Source organism: Pristiophorus japonicus, chromosome 18 (assembly GCF_044704955.1).
Source record: "Pristiophorus japonicus isolate sPriJap1 chromosome 18, sPriJap1.hap1, whole genome shotgun sequence".
NCBI lineage: Eukaryota > Metazoa > Chordata > Chondrichthyes > Pristiophoridae > Pristiophorus > Pristiophorus japonicus.
The window spans coordinates 93,224,918-93,252,811 of record NC_091994.1 but is presented as its reverse complement, the minus strand read 5'-3'; the positions used below and the strand labels follow the sequence as shown (position 1 = coordinate 93,252,811).

Sequence of the window (27,894 nt, the reverse complement as noted above, 5' to 3'; positions counted from 1 at the left end):
GAGGGAGTTGGGGCACTGAACTGGTCAGAAACCAGTGAAAGGAGGCTGCAAATCCCACTGAGAAAACATCTTTCCCCTTTCCTTCCCCCTCCCCCCCTCCCCAACACCCTAAAGGAAATGATGTGGAACCACACGGGCTGGAGTAACAGCTGAACAATGAATTCACAAAATTGTGAGAAACTTTTTCCTCAATCAAAATAAAATAGAGTAGGGACTGAAACTGGTCATGTTCCCAACTGCTGCCCAGACTGGCTCCAAATCATTCCCGATCACGCACAGACCTCATGACTTAACCCAACATTAGTTTCCGTCTCACTTTTCACTGACGTACCTATCACACGTGCCCGGGACTCACCCTCCCTCCACCAGTAAGTCGAGGGATTGCTGATGGTGTTCTGACTCAGCTCTGGGGTCAGACAGTAAATAGCGACAGGCGATCCTCTCAACGGGATCAAAACTTCAACTGAAATACAAGATGAGACACCAGCATATTTACTATGTCAAATTTCAATAATTTCCACAATTTTCCAACGTTTCCCTTCTCTCACTAAGACTAGCTGAGATAGGACTCCACAGGAACCCTCCAGTATATTGCCCAGGTGGCCATGTTTCAAATGTACATCCAGACAGTGAGTGTTGGCAGGTTAATTTGAAGACAAATAGCTTTCATTTATATAGCACCCTTCATGGTCTCAGAACATCCCAAAGCGCTGCACAGCCTATTAAGTACTTTAAAAGTGCAGCCACTGTTGTAATGTACGAAATGCGGCAGCCAAATATGCAGACAGTAAACAGCCAATGTGATAATGACCAGATCGTCTGTTTTGATAGTTGTTTGAGGGAGAAATATTGGCCAGGATACTGGGGAGAACTTCTCTGCTCTTCTTCGAATAGTGCCATGGGATCTCTTTTGTCCAGATTGACATCTCATTCGCAAGACAGCATCTCTGACAGTGCAGCACTTCCTCAGTACTGCACTGGGAGAGTCAGCCTAGATTATGGGCTCAAGTCTCTGGAGTGGGACTTAAACCCACGACCTTCTGACTGAGACGACAGAGAAATTACAGAGCTGAGGCTGACACTCTTCGAGCTCGAACTGCTGTCCTACATTAGACAGGTTAATGTTTTGTGGGGGCCCCTTCATCAAAACTGGCCTGCTCAGTCTGGACATGAAGCTAGTTAACTAGATAAGAGAACAATTTAACTAGCATTAACACATTTCTACTCTTTTCATTGGCCGATGACATCCCCAGTATCACCAATCAAAATCAAATTAATCTAACAAAAACCTTTTTAAAAGGACACAAACTGTGGTGTATGTAGCACACAAATCACTGACTCCACACGGTCTGGTGTAAGTCTAACTGCTGTGGCCTTCGTCCTTTATTGTTCAGCTCCAGAGTGTCTCCCAAATGTGGTGGTCAGCCTTATATAGTCCTTATTACAGGTACTACCAGGGTTTCCCACCGCAGCGCCCTCTGTGGTGTGGCATAGTACTTACAATACATTTAAGGTACTGGGACGATACACACATCATTACATAACATCACCTTTCCCCCGCCCCCCCCCCCCCACCTGGACGCAGGACAACGATACACATATCATTACATAACATCACACTTGTCCAACGGAAGGCAGGTGGGCATAGACAGTGCGTTAGTATGGTACATATTATCTGGTACATTAACTGGTTATTGACTGGTAGCGGAACCTTGATTTTCTTGTTAGCCATTATCATTAATTGTACTTCATCCATTATTTTACACAAATACAGTGGCCATTCAGCATAAAAAAAAGTGATTCTTATTATAAATTCACTATCTCACATTAACATAGCTCATTTTAGACTCGCTCTGCCAAACAGAAGTCCTTTGTGGGGACCACCTCTTTGTAAGGCCCTTTTAAGACTCCCGGGTGCATTTCCTCTTTAAGGCACCATCTTTGATGCAGGAGGATTCCACGAGGCTTCTCCTTGGGCGCCGCCATCTTTGATGCTCTGCAGCTCCGACATGATGCCGCCGCCATCTTCTTCTCCGCCGCTCTGAATGCCCTCCGCCGTCACAGCCTCCGCTGGCCTCTCCAGCGGCCGCACTTGCCGCGTCCCCCACGGCCTCCGTAGCGGCCTCCCCTGCGACTGCCATGGCCGCCGACCCCCAGCTGCTGCCGCCGCCCGACACTACCAGCTCCTCGGCAGGGCCCGCCCAACGGCCTCTTCCTCTGCGGGGCCTTTCCGAACCGCTGGCCCCTGGATCCCTCAGCACCCCGCCCGCAGCGCCCCGCCGGCTCACTCCCCCCCCCACTCGGCCCCTCTGTGCAGGGCTGCTTGCCTGTGGGGGCTGGGGCTGCAAGGTCTCTGTGTGAGGTCCGGGCCTGGGGCTTGCCTGTGGGGATTAAGGCTGCAGGGTCTCTGTGTGAGGTCCGGGCCTGGGACTTGCCTGTGGGGGCTGGGGCTGCAGGGTCTCTGTGTGAGATCCGGGCCTGGGGCTTGCCTGTGGGGATTAAGGCTGCAGGGTCTCTGTGTGAGGTCCGGGCCTGGGGCTTGCCTGTGGGGGCTGGGGCTGTAGGGTCTCTGTGTGAGGTCCGGGGCTGGGACTTGCCTGTGGGGGCTGGGGCTGCAGGGTCTCTGTGTGAGGTCCGGGCCTGGGACTTGCCTGTGGGTGGATTGAGGCTGCAGCTCCAGCTCGGTCGGCGCTGCTCTCTGGGGACCCGGGGCACGGCAGCACCCCGGGGAGCAGCAGCCTGTGGAGGAATGAAGTTTTCCCAGCTCCCACGGACCGTCCCCATCCACCTCCGGCCGAGGAGCGTCGGCCCATCGCCTGCAACGACCCACAAAGGTAAAGCGTGCGTCTCGTCCCCGTGGGATACCAGCACCATCGCTCTGCCGAGAACAGGTATTAGTTCCCTGGTGTAGGTACGCATCTTCGCCGTGACCGCAACCAGCTTGGGTCGTGCAGCTGGGTTAATCCACAGTTTATCAAAAGTTCTCCGACTCATCAACGATGGACCCGAGCCCGTGTCCACTTCCATACTCACTGGGACTCCATTGATTTTTACTTCACTTATCACTGGGGGCGAATCGTCGGTACACGTATACAGTCCAAGCACCTCATCTTCTTCTACCTGCTCCTCGCTGAACAGTGGATCATCCCCCATCTCCTCAGCCACATGGTGAGTCTGATTTATTTTACACATACGCTGAAGGTGGCCTTTAACGTGGCAGGTATTGCACGTGTACTCCGCAAACCTGCACCGGTGAGCTCCATGGCTTCCTCCACAGCGCCAGCATGGTGCTGCTTGATTGGCCCCCCTCAGCGGACTCTGAGCTCCAGGATCCCGAGGTCCGTGCTCTCTGCCCCGGGCAGAGCCACGTTCTGCAGTTTTGTCCGTGGTGGGCGCTATCCTGTGGACAGTGCCTGCCGGGTTCGAGACTGTGGATCATTTGCTTGGTGCTGCAAGTCGAGGTCATATATGCCTGGCTGATGGCGATGGCCTTTGTCAGAGTGACTGTGGGTTCCGTGGCCAGCAGCTTGTGAAGGAGGCCCTCGTGGCCAATCCCCATAACGAAAACGTCCCGCAAAGCCTCGTCAAGGTGTGCCCCAAAATCACACGGCGCCGCGAGTCTCCTGAGGTCCGCAGCATATTTGGTGACATCCTGGCCCTCAGGTCTGCAGTGATGGTAAAATTTGTATCTGGCCGTGAAGATGCTCTCCTTCGGTTTCAACTGGTCACGAATGAGTTCAGTCAGCTCCTCGTATGACTTGTCCCTGGCGCTCCCAGGTGCCAACAAATTCCTGACGAGACAGTAAACCTCATCTCCACAACTGGAGAGCAATATCGCCTTACGCTTCTCTCTCATTGCGTATGTGTCCTCCGTCAGGTCGTTTGCTGTGAAGTAGTACTCGAGCCTTTCCGTAAAGGCCTCCCAATCATTGCCCACGGTAAAATCCTTTAGCGAGCCCAGAGTAGCCATGGTTGCGTGGAGTTCGTCCGCTTCCTCGTTGCCAATGTGGTGTATGTAGCACACAAATCACTGACTCCACACGGTCTGGTGTAAGTCTAACTGCTGTGACCTTCGTCCTTTATTGTTCAGCTCCAGAGTGCCTCCCAGGTGTGGTGGTCACCCTTATATAGTCCTTATTACAGGTACTACCAGGGTTTCCCACCGCAGCGCCCTCTGTGGTGTGGCATAGTACTTACATTACATTTAAGGTACTGGGACGATACACACATCATTACATAACACAAACAATAAACTCCAAATAAAACAAGAAATGTTATCAAATCAAATCAACATATGGATTTGGTGTCGACTATGCACTCCAGTCCCTCCAGTGTCCACCGATCGCAGAAGGCTTCAAACGTACGGGTGGATTTCCCTCACCGGGGACACAGGGGCGCAAACATAGCTATGGAAGAGAGGTAGGCAGTCAGGCCGAACAACCCGACCGTGCGCTCCTTGGACCCGTTAATGGCCACCTTGGCCAGGCCCAGGAGCAATCCCACGGGGAGGTCCTCCAACTTGCCCACTTCCCTCCGCAGTGAGTTGCCAAAGATCAGGAACGTGGGGCTGAAGTCCCACCAGAAATTGAGGAGCAGCCCCTTCAAATAGTGGAAGAGGAGCTGCAACCTCTCACACTCAACATATACACGAAAAACGGACTCATCCAGGCTGCAAAAATTACAGACAGCCTGGGAGTATGTGAATCTGCTTAAAAGCCTATTTGACGGGACTGTTCCGCGCAACACTCTCCACGCCAAATCCCCAATGGAGCAACATATTTCTACATGGAGTTCACTGAGAATGTCACTTGTTGGGAGGAGCATACTGACCTTGTTCTTAACAGCTATTCTTTTTGAGCTCCTCCCCTACCTCAGTCTCCCATCTACGATCTACAGGCTTTTAAAGTCCAAGCTTAGAGTCATCTAATCACTACTTTCAGATCCACCTCATTTTCTCTTGATCTCTTTCTGAAGTGACTACTGACACCGCAGTCAGCCCTGCATGACGATGGTGACAACGTGTGGTTTAGGTTCAGGATTAGGACATGGGGTTAATGGTTCGAGTTAAGGTTCACTGGGTTAGGGTGTCAGAATCATGATACAACACAGAAGGGAGCCATTTGGCCCATTGTGCCTGTGCTGGCTCTTTGAAAGAGCTATCCAATTAATCCCACTCCGCTGCTCTTACCCATAGCCCTGCAAATTTTACCCCTTCAAGTATTTATCCAATACCCTTTTGAAAGTTGTCATTGAATCTGATTCCACCATTCTTACAAGTATTGCATTTCGGATCACATCAACTCTCTGTGTAAAGATTTTTTTCCTCGTGTAGCCTCTCGTTCTTTTGCCAGTTATCTTAAATCTGTGTCCTCTCGTTACCAACCCTTCTACCACTAGAAAAATGTTCTCCTTAATTACTCTATCAAAATCCTTCATGATTTTGAACACATCTATTAAATCTCCGTTTAACCTTCCCTGCTGGAGAACAACCCCAATGTCTTTAGTTTTTCAACGTAACTGAAGTCTTTCACACCTTGTACCATTCGAGTAAATCTCCTCTGTACCCTCTCTAAGGCCTTGGCATTCTTCCTAAAGTGTGGTGCCCAGAATTGGACACAATACTCCAGCTGGTGCCTAACCAGTGTTTTATAAAGGTTTAGCATAACTTGCTTGCTTTTGTACACCATGCCTCTATATATAAAACCATATATAAAATGACTTAAGAGCCTTCTCAATTTGTTCTGCCATCTTCAAAGACTTGTGTATGTACAACCCTAGCTTTCCGTTCCTGCACCCCCATTAAAATTGTACCATTTAGTTTATATTGCCTCTCCTCATTCTTCCTCACTTCACATGTCGTTGCATTAAATTTCATCTGTTATGTAGCTGCCCATTTCACCAGTCTGTCTATGACCTCCTAGAATCTGTTACTATCCTCCTCGCTGATTACTACATTTCCAAGTTTTGTATCATCTGTAAACTTTAAAATGATGCCCCATATACCCAAGTCCAGGTCATTAATATACATGGAAAAGAGCAGTGGTCCCAACATCTACCCCTGGGGGACACCACAGTATACTTTCCTCCAGTCTGAAAAACAATCATTCATCACTACTCTCTGCTTTCTGTCCCTCAGTCAATTACATATCCATGCAGCCACTGCCCCTTTAATCTCATGAGCTTCAATTTTGATAGCGGGTCTATTATGTGGTACTTTATCAAACATTTTTTGAAAGTCAATATACATAACATCAAACACACTACCCTCATCAACCCTCTCCGTTACTTCATCAAAGAAGTCAATCAATTTAGTCAAATACAACATGTCTTTAACAAATCTGTTTTTCATTTATTAACCTATATTTTTCCAAGTGCTAATTAATTTTGTCCTGGATTATTCTCTAAAAGTTTCCCCACCACCATCATCATCATCATCATAGGCAGTCCCTCAAAATTGAAGAAGACTTGCTTCCACTCTAAAAGTGAGTTCTCAGGTGACTGAACAGTCCACTATGGGAATTACAGTCTCTGTCACAGGTGGGACAGACAGTCGTTGAAGGAAAGGGTGGGTGGGGAGTCTGGTTTGCCGCACGCTCCCTCCGCTGCCTGCGCTTGTTTTCTGCATGCTCTCGACGACGAGACTCGAGGTGCTCAGCGCCCTCCCGGATGCTCCTCCTCCACTGAGTGATTCCCAGGTGTCGGTGGGGATGTTGCACTTTATCAAGGAGGCTTTGAGGGTGTCCTTGAAACATTTCCTCTGCCCACCTGGGGATTGCTTGCCGTGTCGGAGTTCCGAGTAGAGCGCTTGCTTTGGGAGTCATGTGTCGGGCATGCGGATGATGTGGCCCGCCCAATGGAGCTGGTCGAGTGTGGTCAGTGCTTCGATGTTGAGGATGTTGGCCTAATCGAGAACACTGACGTTGGTGCGTCTATCCTCCCAGGGGATTTGCGTTGGTGGTATTTCTCCAGCGATTCGAGGTGTTTACTATATATGGTCCACGTCTATGAGCCATATAAGGAGGGCGGGTATCACTGCAGCCCTGTAGACCATAAGCTTGGTGCCAGATTTGATGTCCTGATCTTCGAACACTCTCTTCCACAGGCGACCAAAGGCTGCACTGGCACACTGGAGGCGGTGTTGGACCTCGTCGTCGATGTCTGCCCTTGCTGATAGTAAGCTCCCGAGGTATGGAACATGGCCCATATTGTCCAAGGCCACGCCATGGATTTTGATGACCAGGGGTCAATGCTATGTGGTGGGGTCAGGTTGATGGAGGACCTTTGTCTTACGGCTGTTTAGTGTAAGGCCCATGCTTTAGTGTGCCTCGGTGAAGATGTTGACGATGGCTTGCAGTTCATCCTCTGAATGTGCGCAGACGCAAGTGTCATCCACGTACTATAGTTCGATGACAGAGGATGGGATGACCTTGGATCTAGCCTGGAGGTGACGAAGGTTGAACCGGTTCCCACTGGTTCTATAGTCTAGTTCCACTCCAGCGGGGAGCTTGTTGAGCCCCACCACCAATGTTAGGCTGAATGGCCTGCAGTTGCCAGGTTCATCCCCCTCCCCTTTTTTGAACAGGGTTGTAACATTTGCAGTTCTCCAGTCCTCTGGCACCATTCTCCATATCTAATGAGGATTGGAAGATTGTGGCCATACCATCTGCAATTTCCACCTGTACTGTCCCCAGCAACCTAGGGGACATCCCATCCGGACCGGGTGACTTTTCTATATTGAGCACTACCAACCTTTAAAGTACTTCCTCTTTGTCTATTTTTATCCTATCCAATTTCGCTACTACCTCCAACTTTACTGTGCTCACTGACCTATATTGGCTCCCGGTTAAGCAACGCTTCGATTTCAAAATTTTCAACCTTGTTTTCAAATCCCTCCAGGGCCTTGCCCCTCCCTATCTCTGTAATCTCCATCAGCCCCACAAACCCGCCCCCCCGACCCCTCCCAAGATGACTGCACTCCTCTAATTCTGCCCTTTTGAGTATCCCTGATTATCATCGCTCAACCATTGATGGCTATGCCTTCTGTTGCCTCGGCCCTAAGTTCTGGAATTCCCTGCCTAAACCTGTCCGCCTATCTAACTCTCTTTCCTCCTTCAAGACGCTCTTTAAAACCTACCTCTGACCAAGCTTTTGGATCCCTGCCCTAATTTCTCCTTATGTGGCTCAATGTTGAATTTTTTGTCTCATAATACTCCTGTGAAGCGCTTTGGGACGTTTTACTACGTTAAAGGCGCTGTATTAATACAAGTTGTTGTTGTTGACAATGGCAACATCCTCTTGGTTTTATTGAAGACAGATGTAAAGTACTCAAGTAGTACCTGAGCCATGCCCTATGACTCCACAAGAAGATCTCATTTTTGGTTCCTAATTAGCCCACCATTCCTTTGACTACTCTTTTACTATTTATATGTTTATAATGACTTTTGGGTTCCTTTTTACGTTGCCCGCTCATTTATTCTTATATAATCTCTTTGTCCCTCTTATTTCCTTTTTCAGTTCTACTCTATACTATTTGTATTCAACTTAGTTCTCGACTGAATTATGAACCTGACATTTAGCATAAGCCTCCTTTTTCTGTTTCATTTCAATCATTGTGGGCTAAAAATTTGATAGCATTAAAAACTTGCCGGTGCCACTGCAGGCCAGTGTTAACGGCCGCTGAAAATGTTGGTGCTGGCAAGAATGGTAAATTGGCACTGGGGACTAATTAACATTAGCCCAATGCTAAACTCGCTGTGCAACGTCGTTCTGGTGGCATTGGTCCCAGCAAGAGGCCCAAATGTAGCGTGGACATAGCGTCAGTGCAGCACAAACAGCCTTTTGTTAAAGCAAAGCTGTCATTTCAGAAAGCAGTTCAGACTCTTAAAGCGGAATTGCATTCACAAATAGAAAAGAAAATCATATAAAATAAACAGATTTTAGCCCTTACAGTTCAAGTGCCTTCTGAAAAAGAATTAACATTAAAAAGAATTCCCAAATGGAAGTCTTCAGCTCTTAAAGCTGAATTCCCTTCCGCACCCAGTGGTCAAGGTCAGTGAATGCATCTCCAAGAGCCGTCTCCTAAAAACTGCACCACTAGCCTCATACACTGATCAATGCACAACCACCCCCCCATACTGCCTCTGTCACTCACCTACCAACAATCTGTACCAAACACGAGACACACCTCCCATTCCTAGCTTCACCTAACCCCCTTAGAGGAGACCATTATTAGCAGGGGTGTGGCTGAGCCCTTGGCCAGTAGCGGAGCTGAAAGGATACAAGATGCTGGTATCCTTATACGTTATCCTCCTTCTGGCATGCACCTCATGCTTTCCCGCTCTCCCTTCATCACAACTGCACCCTTATGCCTTCCTCATTTCACACACCCAGGAAATCCAGCTTGCCCAGCCAGTCACTGACCAAGAAGAGGAAGAGTGAAGAAGAAGAAACACCATCACTCGATTTCACGTTCCTAGTCACCGGCTCTTCTAGGTCGACCAGCGAGGCCATTTGCAGTGTCCCCCACTGAAAGTCAACAGGCATCCACCAGCCATGCTGCAGCCACTGGGGTAGCACTGAGTGACATCAGTAGGATAGGCACACACAAGACAGTCACGAACAGAATGCATAAAGGTGATGAGTTAATTTCTTGATGTCATATTCAATGGATAGATGTATAAAGTTGAATTGGAAAGTTTGCTTTGTGGTGGCTTTTATTTCAGCATTGTAGCCAAGAGGATGCTGTGATGGACATTAACAGAAGGAAGGTACGGTGTGGGACAAATGTTGAAAGGGGAATTGTGTGTTTACTGGTACTGCAGGCAAATGATTCCATCTCAGATATCCCAGCCAGAAAGGGCAGTCTGGGTTGCATCCTTCAATTCTGCGTCTTCCTCTTCCCTCTGCGTGTGAATCATAGAATGGTTATAGCACAGAAGGAGGCCATTCGGCCGCTTGATCTCGTACTGGTTCTCTGCAAGAGCACTTCAGCTAGTCCAACTTATAGAATAGTATCATAGAAATTTACAGCACGGAAGGAAGCCATGTCGTGCCAGCCAACAAGAGGTCATCCAGCCTAATCCCACTTTCCAGCTCTAGGTCCGTAGCCCTGCAGGTTACAACACTTCACGTGCACATCCAAGTACTTTTTAAATGTGGTGAGGGTTTCTGCCTCTACCACCCTTTCGGGCAGTGAGTTCCAGACCCTCCACAATCCTCTGCGTGAAGAAATTTCCCCTCAAATCCCCACTAAATCTTCTACCAATTATTTTAAATTTATGCCCCCTGGTTGTTGACCCCTCTGCTAAGGGAAATAGGCCCTTTCTATCCACTATATCTAGGTCCCTTATAATTTTATACACCTCAATGAGGTCTCCCCTCAGCCTCCTCTGATCCAAGGAAAACAAACCCAGCCTATCCAATCTGTCCTCATAGCTAAGATTTTCCATTCCTGGCAACATCCTCGTAAATCTCCTCTGTACCCTCTCCAGTGCAATCACATCCTTTCTGTAATGTGGTGACCAGAACTGCACGCAGTACTCGAGCTGTGACCTAACTAGTGTTTCACACAGTTCAAGCATAACCACCCCGCCCCCCCGCTCTTGTATTCTATGCCTCGGCTAATAAAGGCATGCATTCCATATGCCTTCTTAACCACCTTATCTACCTGGCCTGCTACTTTCAGGGATCTGTGGACATGTACTCCAAGGTCCCTTTGTTCCTCTACACTTCTCAGTGTCCTACCATTTAATGTGTATTCCCTTTCCTTGTTAGCCCTCTCCAAATGCATTACCTCACACTTCTCCGGATTGAATTCCATTTGCCACTGTTCTGCCAACCTGACCAGTTGATTGATATCTTCCTGCAATCTACAGCTTTCTTCTTCATTATCAACCACACAGCCGATGTTAGTATCATCTGCAATGTGGTGTATTTGGACTTTCAAAAGGCTTTTGACAAGAGCCCACACAAGAGATTGGTGCGCAAAATCAAAGCACATGGAATTGTGGGTAATGTACTGACGTGGATAGAGAACTGGTTGGCAGACAGGAAGCAGAGAGTCGGGATAAACAGGTCCTTTTCAGAATGGCAGGCAGTGACTAGTGAAGTACCACAGGGCTCAGTGCTGGGACCTCAGCTCTTTGCAATATACATCAATGATTTAGATGAAGGAATTGAGTGTAATATCTCCAAGTTTGCAGATGACACTAAACTGGGTGGCGGTGTGAGCAGTGAGGAGGACGCTAAAAGGCTGCAGGGTGACATGGACAGGTTAGGTGAGTGGGCAAATGCATGGCAGATGCAGTATAATGTGGATAAATGTGAGGTTATCCACTTTGGGGGCAAAAACACGAAGGCAGAATATTATCTGAATGGCGGCAGATTAGGAAAAGGGGAGGTGCAACGAGACCTGGGTGTCATGGTACATCAGTCATTGAAAGTTAGCATGCAGGTACAGCCGGTGGTGAAGAAGGCAAATGGTATGTTGGCCTTCATAGCTAGGGGATTTGAGTATAGGAGCAGGGAGGTCTTACTGCAGTTGTACAGGGTCTTGGTGAGGCCTCACCTGGAATAGTGTGTTCAGTTTTGGTCTCCTAATCTGAGGAAGAACGTTCTTGCTATTAAGGGAGTGCAGTGAAGATTCACCACTCTGATTCCTGGGATGGCGGGATTGACATATGAGGAGAGACTGGATCAATTGGGCCTTTATACACTGGAGTTTAGAAGGATGAGAGGGGATCTCATAGAAACATATAAGATTCTGATGGGACTGGACAGGTTAGATGCGGGAAGAATGTTCCTGATGATGGGGAAGCCCAGAACCAGGGGACACAGTCTTAGGATAAGGGGTAGGCCATTTAGGACTGAGATGAGGAGAAACTTCTTCACTCAGAGAGTTGTTAACCTGTGGAATTCCCTACCGCAAAGAGCCAGTTCAGTGGATATATTCAAGAGAGAGTTAGATATGGCCCTGATGGTTAAAGGGATCAAGGGGTATGGAGAGAAAGCAGGAAAGGGGTACTGAGGGAATGATCAGCCATGGTGAATGGTGGTGCAGGCTCGAAGGGCCGAATGGCCTACTCCTGCACCTATTTTCTGTTTCTAATAATACCCCCTATATTCAAGTCTAGATCATTGATGTATATCACAAAAAGCAAAGGACCTAGTAATGAGCCCTGCGGAATGCCACTGGAAACAGCCTTCCAGTCACAAAAACACCCATCAACCATTACCCTGTGCTTTCTGCCTTTGAGCCAATTTTGGATCCAACTTGCCACTTTGGCCTGGATCCCATGGGCTTTTACTTTCGTGACCAGTCTGCCATGTGGGACCTTATCAAAAGCCTTGCTAAAATCATTTTGCCGCCCTTTTCCCATAGGCCTGCAAGTTTTTTTCCTTCAGGTACTTATCCAATTCCCCTTTGAAAGCCATGGTTGACTCTGCCCCTACCACTCATTCAGACAGTGCATTTCAGATCATAACCACTCACATGCGTAAAAATGTTTTTCCTCATGTCTTCTGCCTTTGTTTCTTCTGCCAATCACCTTAAACCTGTGCCTTCTGGTTATCGACCCTTCCGCCAATGGGAACAGTTTGTCTCGATGTATTCTGTCTAGACCCCTCGTGATTTTAAACACCTCTATCAAATCTGTCAACCTTCTCTGCTCTAAAGAGAACAACCCTAGCTTCTCCAGTCTACCCACATAACTGAAGTCCCTCATCCCTGAAACCATTCTTGCAAGTCTTTTCTGAACCCTCACTAAGGCCTTCACATCCTTTCTAAAGTGCGGTGCCCAGAATTGGACACAATACTCCTGTTGAGGTTGAACCAGTGTTCTTTACAGGTTCATTATAACTTCCTTGCTTTTGTACTCTATGCATCTATTTATGAAGCCCAGGATCCTGTATGTGTTTTTAACCGCTTTCTCAAACTGCCTTGCCACCTTCAACAATTAGGCACATGTACCCCCAGGTCTCTCTGTTCACACACCGCCTTTAGAATTGTACCCTTTAGTTTATATTGCCTATCCTTGTTCTTTCCACCAAAATGTGTCACTTCGCACTTTTCTCCATTACATTTCATCTGCCATGTGTCCACCCATTCCACCTATGTCCTCTTGAAGTCTAACACTATCCTCCTCACTGTTCACTATACTTCCAAGTTTTGTCTCATCTGCAAATTTTGAAATTGTGCCCTGTACACCCAAGTCCAAATCAATATATCAAGAGAAACAGTAGTCCTAATACTGACCCCTGGGGAACACCACTGTATACCTTCCTCCAGTCCGAATAACAACCGTTCACCACTACTCTCTGTTTACTGACACTTAGCCAATTTCGTATCCATGCTGCCACTGTCCCATTTATTCCATGGGCTTCAACTTTGCTGGCAAGCCTATTATGTGACACTTTATCAAACGCCTTTTGGAAGTTGATGTCGAGTTCCACATCAACCACATTGACCTCATCAATCCTCTCTGGTACCTCATCAAAAAACTCAATCAAGTTAGTTAAGCACGATTTACTTTTATCAAACCTGTGATGGCTTTCCTTAATTAATCCACACTTGTTCAAGTGACTGTTAATTTTGACCCAGATTATTGTTTCTAAAAGCTTCCCCACCACCGAGGTTAAACTGACTCGTCTGTAGTTGCTGGGTTTATCCTTACACCTTTTTTGAACAAGGGTGTAACATTTGCAATTCTCCAGTCCTCTGGCACCATTCCTGTAAATCTGAAATAAAAGTCTAAGACGTGAACTCTCTCTCTCCACGGATGCTGTCTGACCTGCTGAGTATTTTCAACATTTTTTGTCTTCTCAGAGGCCTTCTTTTACCAACTGAATCCTTGCAAGTGTCCAGTCGCACCCCCTGCACACTTAAAAACACTTTTAACACATTGCACCAATTCACTACTTAAATAAAATGTTTAAAATCCAGTCCAAAAGCTTTAGTGCAAACTTACCTGAAAAATGTGTGTGCCCCTTTAAGAAGTCCTGACAGCGTGTTTGTGAGTCTGCTGAATGCTTACTTTATAGAGCGAGCTTAGGACCCAGCACTGAACTCAGCGCTAAGGTCGAAGTTTGTAGTCGTGGCGTCAACTGACGTCATGCTCTCTTCATTTACATCTCCAGGACCAGAGAAGGGTGCTAGGGTGACAGCTTCAATTTTTCACCAGGATAATGGTGCAAATGGGTGAAGGTAAGTAGCACAATTTCTAGGCTTATATCTTTAGTCATCCAGGGAGCTCTACCTTTGGGTGCCCTTCCTTTTCCCCTCTTGGGAATATGTCTTGTCTGTACATGATCTATATCTTCTTTTTGAAGGCCTCCCATTTATTATTTTACTTGATTATCTTTGATTCTAATCCACCTGGACCAGATCGCTTTTCAACTCACTGAAATTAGCTCTCCTTCAGTTAAGTATTTTCACATTTGATTTTTCCTTGTCTTTTTCCATAACTACTCAAGTCTAATGATATTGTGATCAGTGTTCCCTGCAAGGTACGTGGCCCCGTACTGCTCCAGGGAATCCGTGAAGTCGGCTTGCCAGCATTTCAATGTAAAAACTGCGCATGCACGGTATTTGAATAGCCCGTGCAGCCCCTTAAAGGATTCCATCTTTGAACCCTCAGGTACATCATCCCTTTCTAATGCTGAAGCAGTGGGGTAGAAATTCAGGTCCGCCTGAAACGGGTCGCACCTACCTCTGTTGAAGTGTTTTTACCACCACTGTGGATGAGGTGGTCTCCTGCGCGAAATTCAGCACTTTGGCAATGTTTTTGGAGCGGGCTGGAAACCGGTCATAAAGGGGGCAGAAGTGCGGCGGTGAGCACTCTCGAGGGGCAGAAGTGCGGCGGTGAGCACTCTCGAGGGGCAGAAGTGCGGCGGTGAGCACTCTCGAGGGGCAGAAGTGCGGCGGTGAGCACTCTCGAGGGGCAGAAGTGCGGCGGTGAGCACTCTCGAGGGGCAGAAGTGGAGGCGGGACGGAGTCGCCGTCGCTGTCAGTCATCAGCCTGGCGCTGATGGCGGCATGACGTGTATGAGTCACCATGTCTCTTCCTTTCACTTAAAGGAGAGAGCCACTGCCATTATTCTAATTTGTTCCACTGGGCCACAAGGGAGGGTTTCAAATGGGCCAATGGCCTGGCATCCAAGAGGGGGTGCCAGGCTGCCTGTTGGCGGCCAGCCGAACCTGGGGGCATAATTGTTGGACAACCTGGCAGTCGGCCGACAAAAAAAAAAGATGGCGGCCGCAGCAGTGCGCCCTCCCCTTGACTAACCGCCGCACAGCTATGTCGCACACACTTCCAACACAGTGCACCAACAGAAAAAACTGTCGGCACCGCGTCGCGGGTGGAAGATTTCCCAGGTGAATTTCGCTGGAGGTGCGGGAGATCGGCGGTGTACGCTTTGATTACGAACTTCGGAGGGGTCAACAGCAGCGGGGCGGAAGCGAACACCGCTGAAAAAACCCCCGAGGTGAATTTCGCTGGCAGCGGCCATTCGACCATAAATTGGTGGCCACTCGACTCCACCGCTTGGCCACCGCTTTCCGATGGTAAGAGGCCTTTACAGGAGGCTGAATTTTGGCCCCAGTGTCTTCGATCAATACTGCCACTGCCCTCTCCTTTTTTCCTTCCCTATCTTTCCTGAATATATTGTAGACAGGAATATTAAGTGTCCATTCCTCCCCTTGTTTGAGCCAGATCTTTGTTATTGCCACTATATCATAATCCCATTTGGCTACTTGTGCCTGCAGCTCACACACTCCTTTATACACATGCACTCCAAACCTATCTTAGCCTGCCTTGCATTTATCTGCTGTCTTATCCCTCCTATTTCTGAACTATTCTTTATTCTAATGCTGTTTGTCTCTTGCAATCCTCTGTGCACCTTGTATCTCCTCAATAATGCTTAATTACAATAGTGACCACTCCAAAAAGTACTTCATTGGCTTTAAAGCACTTTGAGGTGTCCGGGGGTCATGAAAGGCGCTATAGAAATCCAAGTCATTCATCCCTGTGGCCCTCCCTCTGCTAAATTAGGTTAAACATATCCCCATAGCACCAGTTAACTTCCCCACAAGGACATAGGTCCCAGCCCTGTTGAGGTACAACTGTCCATCTTGTACAGGTCACTCCTGCCCCAGTACTGATCCTTGTGCCCCAGGACCAAGCTAGGATTAGTGTTTAGGGTTAAAGTTTGGGATTAGGGTGAGGTATTAAGGTTATGGTTAAATACTGCTATTGACCCAGCGATATCACTGGACATGTCCACTTTTTTAAAATAAAAAGTAAGTCAGGCCAGAGGTGAAGTGCCTTACCTGTCTCTCCCTCTCGTCCCAAGACTTGGTGGATAGGATCCGCGATCTTGGAAGTCCTCAGCAATGAGTTAGTGAAACGTAGGAACTGCTCACTCAAGGTCTTCACTGACTTCTGATCATAAGCTTGGTCATTGTCCTTGTTCAATTGACACAGTAAACCAGCAGAACATGGGGGATCTCCTGAGTGTGTGTGAGAAACGGATATAACACAAGAAAAGATCATTCCAAAAATATGTGTGAAACAAACATTGAGCAGGGAAAGTATGGAGAGGAAAACAGGGTGAAAGGTTAATCATATCAAATGTAGTTGGTTATTGAGAAATACATTTTTACGAATGAGTGCTATAATTTGAACATCTATTTACTGATTGAGTTGTTTGTTAATAACTAACCTTTTACCTTCCTTTGGGAAATCAGAAGACATGCAGTAAGAATGACTAAATAAGCACACATCTCCGAGTTCTCTCATTGACAGTGAAGTGTGGATCTCAGTCACAGGCTCCCCCAAGGTTAATATCGGACGGTTTGAATTGAGTGCTCGACAGCCGAAGAAGGAACCTCCGACCTCGGGGCCCCGAACCCCATTCATTGTTCGAGCGGCAAACGTCACAAAGGAACTTCTTGTTACAGTTTTAGGATTCTGCTCGCTCTTAAAAGCGACCTTCGCTGAAAATAAAATTCGGACTATAGATAAAGATTAATGCTAGTCAGTCTCCCAGGACACGGGACGGTCAGAAGAAAAACAGAAAAAAAGTTTTGAATACGTAAGGAAAATACAGACTTCGTCGAATAACATTTCCTGTAGCCTAGCTACAAATAAATATTAATTCATATACATTGATTTATATACATTTATTTACTTACATATATAGGGGTTAGGCTTGGAGTCAGTGAATAAGGTTATGGTTATAGACTGCCATTAATTCCAGCGTTGTCACTGGACACGTTCTCTTTTTTTATATGCAGTTACTTATATATAGATTTATAGTTATGTATAAAGTTATTTAATTATATATCAGTATTTATTTATATAGTTATTAATTTATTGTTTTACTATCTACAGCTGTTGTTTATAGATGATTCTATCGGGCCCATGGAGGCACTGGTCGCAATCCCAACTGTCCCATCCTACGCTCAAGCCGACCTTCCTGCCCAGCTACACCACTGGGGGCTAATCTTGCCAATCTTCTCCCGAGCCAACTCTTTCGCCCCAGCGCTAATCCACTGAATGCTGGCAGTGGGGCAGCCATCACTGACACGCTCCGCATCTCCCTCCAGAATGTCCATTCGCTTGCGAACAAGGCTCTTGCCATCCATGAGCTTATCGTGGATGATTGCATTGACATCATAGCCCTGACGGAAACTTGGTTGAGGGGCGATGACACCTTACCCTTAAATGAAGCCTCCCCACCTGGCTACCCCTTCCACCACTTGCCCCGCTCAGATCGCCATGTGCCATCGGCGGTGTGGCTCTCATTGGCAAATCACACCTTGGTCTGTCAAAGAATCATAGAAATTTACAGCATGAAAGGAGGCCATTTCGGCCCATTGTGTCCGCTCCGGCCAACAAAGAGCTATCCAGCCTAATCCCACTTTCCAGCTCTTGGTCCGTAGCCCTGAGGGTTACAGTACTTCAAGTGCACATCAAAGTACTTTTAAAATGTGGTGAGCGTTTCTGCCTCTACCACCCTTTCAGGCAGTGAGTTCCAGACCCCCACCACCCTCTGGGTGAAAAATGTTCCCCTCAAAACCTCCGACCAATTACTTTAACTCTATGCCCCCTGTTTGTTGGCCCCTTTGCTAAGGAAATAGGTCCTTCCTATCCACTCTATTTAGGCCCCTCATAATTTTTATACACCTCAAAGAGGTCTCCCCTCAGCCTCTTCCATTCCAAAGAAAACAAACTAGACTATCCACTCCCCAACTTCTGTCTGAGGTTGAACCACACTGGTTGCAACCTCGGTGGAATATTTGATCCTTAAATGAGCTTTCGACCACATAAGACCGCCTATTTCCACCTCCGTAACATCGCCCGTCTCCGCCCTTGCCTCAGTTCATCCACTGCTGAAACCCTCATCCATGCCTTTGTAATCTCTAGACTTGACTATTCCAATGCACTCCTGGCTGGCCACCAACATTCTACCCTACATAAACTTGAGGTGATCCAAAACTTGGCTGTCTGTGTTCTAAATCACACCAAGTCCCGCTCACCCATCACCCCTGTACTCAATACTCCTGTGAAGCGCCTTGGGAAGTTTCACTACATTAAAGGCACTATATAAATACAGGTTGTTGTTGTCATTTCTAACTTTCTTATAGTTATGGTGTATAACATATTTATATAGTTATGATGCACAGTTACTATTTCTATACAGCTATTACTTGTGTATGGTTATTTATTTAGATATTGCAATGTAAACCATTCACAAGTTACAATTAGTTGAACTACAAACTATTGCCTTTACAACTGATAAAATGTGACTGGTTTTAAAGGGTTGAGGTTTTGTTTTCCTTAATTTCTGATTAGGCAGGTGCATGGTTTATCTCTGCAGGTTTACTATTGTAATGTATGCACCTATGAGAATGCTCACAGGTTTGTAGAGATGTTGCTTATTTGAACATAAGAACATAAGAATTAGGAACAGGAGTAGGCCATCTAGCCCCTCGAGCCTGCTCCGCCATTCAATAAGATCATGGCTGATCTGGCCATGGACTCAGCTCCACTTACCCGCCTGCTCCCCGTAACCCTCAATTCCCTTATTGGTTAAAAATCTATCTATCTGTGACTTGAATACATTCAATGAGCTAGCCTCAACTGCTTCCTTGGGCAGATAATTCCACAGATTCACAACCCTCTGGGAGAAGAAATTCCTTCTCAACTCGGTTTTAAATTGGCTCCCCCGTATTTTGAGGCTGTGCCCCCTAGTTCTAGTCTCCCCGACCAGTGAAAACAACCTCTCTGCCTCTATCTTGTCTATCCCTTTCATTATTTTAAATGTTTCTATAAGATCACCCCTCATCCTTCTGAACTCCAATGAGTAAAGACCCAGTCTACTCAATCTCTCATCACAAGGTAACCCCCTCATCTCCGGAATCAGCCTAGTGAATCGTCTCTGTACCCCCTCCAAAGCCAGTATATCCTTCCTTAAGTAAGGTGACCAAAACTGCACGCAGTACTCCAGGTGCGGCCTTACCAATACCCTATACAGTTGCAGCAGGACCTCCCTGCTTTTGTACTCCATCCCTCTCGCAATGAAGGCCAACATTCCATTCGCCTTCCTGATTACCTGCTGCACCTGCAAACTAACTTTTTGGGATTCATGCACAACGACCCCCAGGTCCCTCTGCACCGCAGCATGTTGTAATTTCTCCCCATTCAAATAATATTCCCTTTTACTGTTTTTTTTCCCCAAGGTGGATGACCTCACACTTTCCGACATTGTATTCCATCTGCCAAACCTTAGCTCATTCGCTTAACCTATCCAAATCTCTTTGCAGCCTCTCTGTGTCCTCTACACAACCCGCTTTCCCACTAATCTTTGTGTCATCTGCAAATTCTGTTACACTACACTGTGTCTCCTCTTCCAGGTCATCTATGTATATTGTAAACAGTTGTGGTCCCAGCACCGATCCCTGTGGCACACCACTAACCACCGATTTCCAACCCGAAAAGGACCCATTTATCCCGACTCTCTGCTTTCTGTTTGCCAGCCAATTCTCGATCCATGCTAATACATTTCCTCTGACTCCGCATACCTCTATCTTCTGCAGTAACCTTTTGTGTGGCACCTTATCGAATGCCTTTTGGAAATCTAAATACACCACATCCATCAGTACACTTCAATCCACCATGCTCATTATATCCTCAAAGAATTCCAGTAAATTAGTTAAACATGATCTCCCCTTCATGAATCCATGCTGCATTTGCTTGATTGCTCTATTCCTATCTAGATGTCCAGCTATTTCTTCCTTAAGGATAGTTTCAAGCATTTTCCCAACTACAGATGTTAAGCTAACCGGCCTATAGTTACCTGCCTTTTTTCTGCCCCCTTTTTTAAACAGAGGCGTTACATTAGCTGCTTTCCAATCTGCTGGTACCTCCCCAGAGTCCAGAGAATTTTGGTAGATTATAACGAATGCATCTGCTATAACTTCCGCCATCTCTTTTAATACCCTGGGATGCATTTCATCAGGACCAGGGGACTTGTCTATCTTGAGTCCCATTAGCCTGTCCAGCACTACCCCCCTAGTGATAGTGATTGTCTCAAGGTCCTCCCTTCCCACATTCCTGTGACCAGCAATTTTTGGCATGGTTTTTGTGTCTTCCACTGTGAAGACTGAAGCAAAATAATTGTTTAAAGTCTCAGCCATTTCCACATTTCCCATTATTAAATCCCCCTTCTCATCTTCTAAGGGACCAACATTTACTTTAGTTACTCTTTTCCGTTTTATATATCTGCAAAAGCTTTTACTATCTGTTTTTATGTTTTGCGCGAGTTTACCTTCGTAATCTATCTTTCCTTTCTTTAGGGGCTGCTCATCAATTGTTGGCTGCAGTTCAGTCCCACGCTCCTGATCTTTAGGCACCCAGTGTGGAGGGGAGCGGGTAGGTCGGAGGGCCACCTCATAGGACTGCTCCTGGGCCTGGCCAAGGTGGCCATTAACAGGTCGAGGCAGCGGGCGGTTGAGGGGGGTGTACAGCCCGACTGCCTGCCTCTCTTTCGCGGTTACGTTCACGCCAGGGTGTCCCTGGAGATGGAGCACGTGGTGTCCACCTATACGCTCGCGGCCTTCCGCAAGAGGTGGGCACCGGAGGGATTGGAGTGGATCATCATCCCCGGCAGCCAAATTTTAATTTGATCTAAGTTTCTGTTAAGTTTTATTTGGAAATTTGTGGGTTCTGGTGGCCTTGCCAAAAGGGGGCACTTGATTTAATGTTATACTTAAAATAGTTGTAGAGCTGTTGCTTATTTGAAGGGGCTGCACCTCGATTTTTGGCTGCACTTCAGTCCCATGCTCCTGATCTTTGGGCACCCGGAGCGGGCAGGTTGGAGGGCCTCCTCGTAGGACTGCTCCTGGGCCTGACCAAGATGGTCATTAACCTGTCCAGGCAGCGGGCGGTCGAGGGGGTCATTTAGCCTGCCTCTCTTCCGCGGCTACGTTCACACAAGGGTGTCCCTGGAGATGGAGCACATGATATCCATCAGTACGCTCGCGGCCTTCTGCGAGAGGTGGGCACCGGAAGGACAGGAGATTTAAGTTTCCTTTAAAGTTTTATTTGGAAATTTGTGGGTTTTAGTGCCCTTACTAAAAGTTATGCTCAAAATAGTTGTAGAGCTGTTGCACAGCAAGTGGCTTAGCTAGTCATGTGATGTTTACAAGACTCAATAAAACCCCAGTCACTTGGGTCTCGGTTATCTACGATGAGGTATGCAGTTGTGAGCCTAGTGGATGAACTGATAATATGTAGTGTGATTGTTAACCTTTGTTAATGAATCAACTAGTTCTTAATTGCAATTGCTATGAATTCTTCAGCAAGGAACCCATGAAGTAAATACATTACCAAATGACGACGAGGATGGAAGTTTCTTCATGAAGAAATTTTGGTGGAATTTCCTTTTGAAAGCAAATGCAAGAAGATATACCGGCAGCGTGTTTCTCAAATGAGAGTCTGGCAGTATCATTTTTTTGTGAGTAGTGAACAGTGTGGAACTGACAAAAAGAGTTTGTGGAAAGCTATTTAGAGTCATTGAAAAGCAATTCAAGATTACTGAAAGTGATTAACGACTATTAAGCTCTGAAGGCAACATGGATGTGACAATGAGTTGTGTCAGTAATTTGGGAGCTTTTGACAAGAATAAGGAATCCTTTAGATCCTACAGGGAAAGATTGCAAATGTTTTTTAGAGCTAATTATGTCAATGAAGTCCCAGCAGGTGTGGCAGATTCACAATTAAGGAATCAAGCAGTTCAGGAGAAGATGAAAGCTATTCTGTCAGCCATGATTGGAGCAGAGAATTAAAGTAACTTCGGGAATTTGTTAATCCCAAGAAAGGTTAAGGATGCTTCCTTCTCAGACATACTACAGATATTGGAGAATTATTTTGAGCCACAGCCTTTAGAAATCTATGTTTGCAATAAGAAACCATCATCATCATCATCATAGGCAGTCCCTCGAAACGAGGATGACTTGCTTCCATGCCAAAAAAGGATGAGTTCACAGGTGTTTCAATGAAGGACCTAATAATATTCCAGGTCCTGAACTACATCCTGAAGAGTGGAAGATGCCTGTGCGTGGATTTTTTTAACGTGTGGTGGCCGTTGCACACCAGCCACCACACGGGCTTGACAGAGGTAGGTCTTGGTCCAGTGGCAAGGATTAACCAAGACGACTGGAGACCTAGTGCGCACACATATCGCAGTGTGGGCAGGCTTGTGCTACCCCTGGGCCCCTGACCCTGAACTCACGCCTCTCCTGGCCTGATGAAACCATCAGTGAATACATTGTTACCAGAAGAAAATGCCTCTACATTGCAATTTTGGAGGATTCCTAAATAGAGCTCTTCGAGATAAATGTGTGTGTGGATTAATGGATGAACGCATCCAATCAAAATTGTTAGGTATGGATGATTTCTCTTTTGAGGGAGCTTGCAAGATAGCCACCTTCATGGAAGTGGCTGAAAAAAAATTTAAAAATTTCACCCATTACTGGATGTAGTAGCAGTTCACAACCACAGGGCTGTAGAAATTCAGAAGATTGTGAGCCGTAGTCAGTGCGCGAGTTAAGAAACTAAGAAGAATAGATGTTATAGGTGTAATGGCAACCATACTGCACAACAGTTTTGGTTAAAGTGGGCAAGATACCAAGTAAGGGGACACATTGTAGCCGCATGTAAATCCAAGGACAGGCCCAACGATAATCAAAGACTTCACTGGGTGGAAACCGATCAGAACAATGTAGGTTTTGGTGTATATGCAGTGAAGGGCAAGGCAATACATTCCTTAGGTTAGGATTTCAGAACTTAGTACTGATTAATAATTGATGGATTAATATGACAATAGATACAGTGGCTGATTGCTCAATAATGAGTCATGATGTGTATTACAAGAATGTCAGGGGCATACCACTGAAGACGAGCTCAGCAAAACTGAAAACATATTCAGAGGAAAAACTGCAGATGCTTGGACAAATGGAATGTACAGTACAATACCAAGGACAACCAGCAAGATTACCTACTATTATAGCGAAATACGTCAATCGGCCGATACTTATGGGCAAAGGAGGCTAAGCGTGCTTTGTTTGGATTGGTACAGCGTCTTTAGTACAGAAATGGTTAAGTCTCGGCTAGATACTCTGCTCAAGAAATATGATAACATGTTTGAGGACTCATACGAAGGCATCAAGGGATACAATGCACATATTCGAATTAGGTCAGATGTCAAACCTCATTTTTGTAGACCATAGCTGGTACCATAGGCATTAAAATCATAGGTTGAGCAAGAGCTTGATAAATTGGAGAAAAACTGAGTTTTAGTGAAGACTGATAGGAATGACTGGGCCACCCCGTTAGTTGTAGTTCCAAAGGCAGACAAAATGGTATGTCTCTGTGGGGAGTATAAAATTACCCTGAATCGAGCAATTGATGAGAACAGTACCCTATACCCACATCACAGGACCTGTATGCAGAACTGGCGGGAGCCAAAGTCTTCACAAAATTGGATCTCTCCCACACCTATGCTCAACTCCATGTTGACAAGGATAGTCAGCAGTATCAGACAGTCAACACACTCAAAGGTTTATATTCATACACCAAGTTGCCCTATGGTATCAAGTCCTCACCAAAGATATTTCAGGATACCATGGATCAGATCTTACAGGGAATAAATCACTGTTTGCGTAATCAAGATGATGTGTTGATAGCCACCGGCACAGAGAAGGAAAACTTGAAAATCTTAGAAGGGCATTCAGCTGGTTCAATGACCATAATCTGAAGCTGAAGGAGTAAATGTGCATTCATACAGTGTGAGGTGATTTATCTAGGATTGCGGGTAGATGAAAATAGTCTCTAACCAGTTAAGGAGAAAGTGCAAACCATCATGATGGCTCCAGAGTTGAAAACCGTTGCTGAATTGCAATCCTTTTTAGGCATGGTCCAATATTATGCTCGTTTTCTTCCTGGACTAGCAATGTTGCTTGCATACTCCATTATTTATTAAACAAAAGTGTGCGTTGGATATGGGACAAAGAGCAACAGAAACTCAAGAGGACACAGGAAAATAGAGGTCAGGAATCTTGGGCTACACTATCTGAAAACAGAAATTCCCCAAGACAGTCTCCTGAGTCAAATAAGAATTTGGAAAATGGCATAGCCAGCCAATTACAAAGAAATGGAGGTCGGAGCAGGTGGAAGCTAAAAGCTTACAAGATGCTCAGGCTCAGCAGTCAAATTTGTAAAATTGTAATCATGATAAGTAATCTTTTGAAATATTGTATAAATACCTTGCTTCTGAAAAAAGGGGAAGCAATGTAATATATGCACCTGTGAGTATGCTCACAGAGCGGTAGAGCGTACATCCGCGCCAGGGTGTCCTTGGAGATGGAGCACGCGGTGTCCACCGGTACACTCGCGGCCTTCCGCGAGAGGTGGGCGCCGGAGGGACTGGAGTGCATCATCACCCCCGGCAACCAAATTTTAATTTGATTTTATGTTTTAAAGTTTAATTTGTTTTAATTGCCGGTGTTTTTAGTGTCCCCCTCCCCTTTTATAGGGGGCACTTGGAAAAAAAATATGATTTTAGTGCCCAAAAAAAACAAAAAAAAATATACAAAAAAAACAAAAACCCCCCCCCCAAAAAACACAAAAAAAGGGCCTTGAAAATGTTTGGTGTGTCCCCCAGATCGGGGGGCACGATTTAATGTTTAGTGTTTCCTCCCAAAAGAGTTGTAGAGCAGCCTTCCGCGAGAGGTGGGCACCGGAGGGACTGGAATGCATCATCACCCCCGGCAACTAAATTTTAATTTGATTTTAAATGTCTAAAGTTTAATTTGTTTAAGTTGTCGGTTTTAGTGCCCCCCCCCCCCTCCATTTTAGCCAGGGGGCACTTGTATAATTTGTGTTTTAGTGCCCTCAAAAAAAGGAAACAAAGAGGGCACTCGAAAAAGTTTTTGGAGTGTGCCCCCCCCCCCCCCTTTAATCAGGGGGCACTTGATTATTAGTTTACAACAACAGAGTTGTAGAGCTGTTACATTCGAGCCAGGGTGTCCCTGGAGATGGAGCATGTGGTGTCCACCGGTACGCTCGTGGCCTTCCGCGAGAGGTGGGCACCAGAGGGACTGGAGTGCATCATCACCCCCGGCAACCAAATTTTTATTTGATCCATTTAATGTTAAAAGTTTAATTTGTTTAATTTGTCGATTTTAGTGCCCCTTTAATTAAAATAGTTGTAGAGCTGTTGCCTCCACGTGGGAATCCTCCCTTTATTTATGGACATGCTTATTTGTACTGCCAAAATGGCCACCATGCTCCACCCTTTGTCTATGATTGGTCCCCTTGGAAGATAAGCCACACCCTGAAGTTTCACTGGAATGTGTAACTGGAACCGCCCATCCCAAGGTCTCACTGACTTTGCAAATTGTAACTCAATCCACTTTGACTTCCTGAGTTTACCCCAGCAAGGGCCAGCCGAAGTGCCTTACCCCAATCCAAGTGCATGCCTTCCCTAGCCGAAGTGCCTTACCCCAGTGCAAGTGCATCTTTCCCCCACCCCATAGATGGGATAGGCATTGTGTACGGGTTGTTAACAGGTTTATTGGGTATGAAGTGAATAGTGACAGTGTTGTGACTTTTGGATGTCACTCACTCCAATGATGTCCGTTGTAGGGGGTTAGAAGAACGTGATCCATATTCCTCCCACCCGTGTCTCTCTCTCTCTCCCCTCAGCCTCTCTCATTCTCCCCTCAGCGTCTCTCTCTCTCTCTCCCCAGTGTCTTTCACTCTCTCCCCAGCCTGTTTGACGCTCTCCCCCAAGCCTCTCTCTCGCTCTCGGCCCCAGGGCCTCCACTCTCAGCCGTTCTCGGCCGCAAAGCCTCTGCTCTCGGTCCCACGCCGGCTGGGGGGAGAGAGTCCATTGCGGGGGGGGGGGGGTGTGGAGGGAGGAGAGAGTCGGGGGGTGGGGAAGAGAGGGGAGAGGGCCTGGGCCTGAGCGGGCAAAGAGCGTCAGAGCCTCAGGTCCTGCTTCTCGGCACCACGTGGAGGGAATGATTCGGGCCGGGAGGGGGAGCAGAGTTTGACAGGGGCGGGGCTTGTCGCAGATTTGTCATAAAAAGTGCAGTACAAATAGTTACATCATTTATTTATTGGGGACTTGGCCTGGAGGGTGTTGCACTGGGCAGTCCGTGCAATAGGTTTTTAAGTCGCTCCCAGGCAGCCTGTAATTTCTGTGGTCTAGAGGAGTCCATGTTCCATATTTATGTTGACTATGCGAGGTTGCAGCCTCTCTTCCAATATTTTAAGGCGCTGCTCCTCAAATTCTGGTTGCACTTCAGTCCCTGATCTTTGGGCACTCTCTGCGGAGGGGAGCGGGCAGGTCAGAAGGCCTCCTCATAGGACTGCTTCTGGGCATGGACAAGGTGGCCATCAACCGGTCCAGGCAGCGGGCGGTCGAGGGGGTCGTTCAGCCCGAATGCCTGCCTCTCTTCTACGGTTGCATCTGAGCCACGGTGTCCCTGGAGATGGAGCACGCAGTGTCCACCGGTACACTCGTGGCCTTCCGCGAGAGGTGGGCGCCGGAGGGACTGGAGTGCATTATCACCCCCGGCAACCAAATTTTAATTTGAACCAGTTGACTGTCTAAAGTTTAATTTGGTTAGGTTCGTCGGTTTTAGTGTCCCCTCACCCCACCCCCCTCCCCCCACCGCCTCCACACTTTTAGCCAGGGGGCACTTGATTTAACTTTGTATTGTTTTACAGATACAACAAAATAGTTGTAGAGTTGTTGCCCAATGGAGGGCTCGCTATGTGGGAGTCCTCCCTTTATCCATTGGGAACTTGGCCTAGAGGGTGTTGCATGGGACAATCCGTGCAATAAGTTTGTAAGTCGGTTCACGGACTCCCGGGCCGCCTGCATTTTCTGCGGTCTAGAGGAGTCTGTGTTACATGTTTTTATAGAATGTGAGGTTGCAGACCTTCTTCCATTATTTGAAGTGGCTGCTCCTCGATTTCTGGCTGCACTTCAGTCCCACGCTCCTGATCTTTGGGCACCCTGTACGGAGGGGAGGGAGCAGGTCGGAGGACCTCCTTGTGAGACTGCTCCTGGGCCTGGCCTAGGCGGCCATTAACAGGTCCAGGCAGCGGGCAGTCGAGGCCGTGGCTACATTTGCACTAGGGTGTCCCTGGAGATGGAGCACGCGGTGTCGCTTGAGGCCTTCCGCGACAGGTGGGCATCGGAGGGAATGGAGTGCCTCGTCACACCCAAAAACCAATTTTTGATTTGCTTTTTAAGGTTTTCTTAAACATTTTTGGTCTCTTCAGAGACTAGGGTCCTGAACTTAAAGAAAGGTAACTTCAATGG

At 46.9% G+C, this 27,894-nt stretch overlaps 1 long non-coding RNA gene across 1 annotated transcript; it reads left to right on the top strand.

The window, feature by feature from the left end:
• The first annotated feature begins 2,641 nt into the window (after positions 1-2,641).
• On the top strand, positions 2,642-17,205 carry LOC139228895 (uncharacterized). The gene is made up of 3 exons (XR_011587639.1): positions 2,642-3,168; positions 7,103-7,186; positions 16,742-17,205. It is a non-coding gene; the product is annotated as an uncharacterized lncRNA (long non-coding RNA).
• Positions 17,206-27,894: the final 10,689 nt, after the last annotated feature.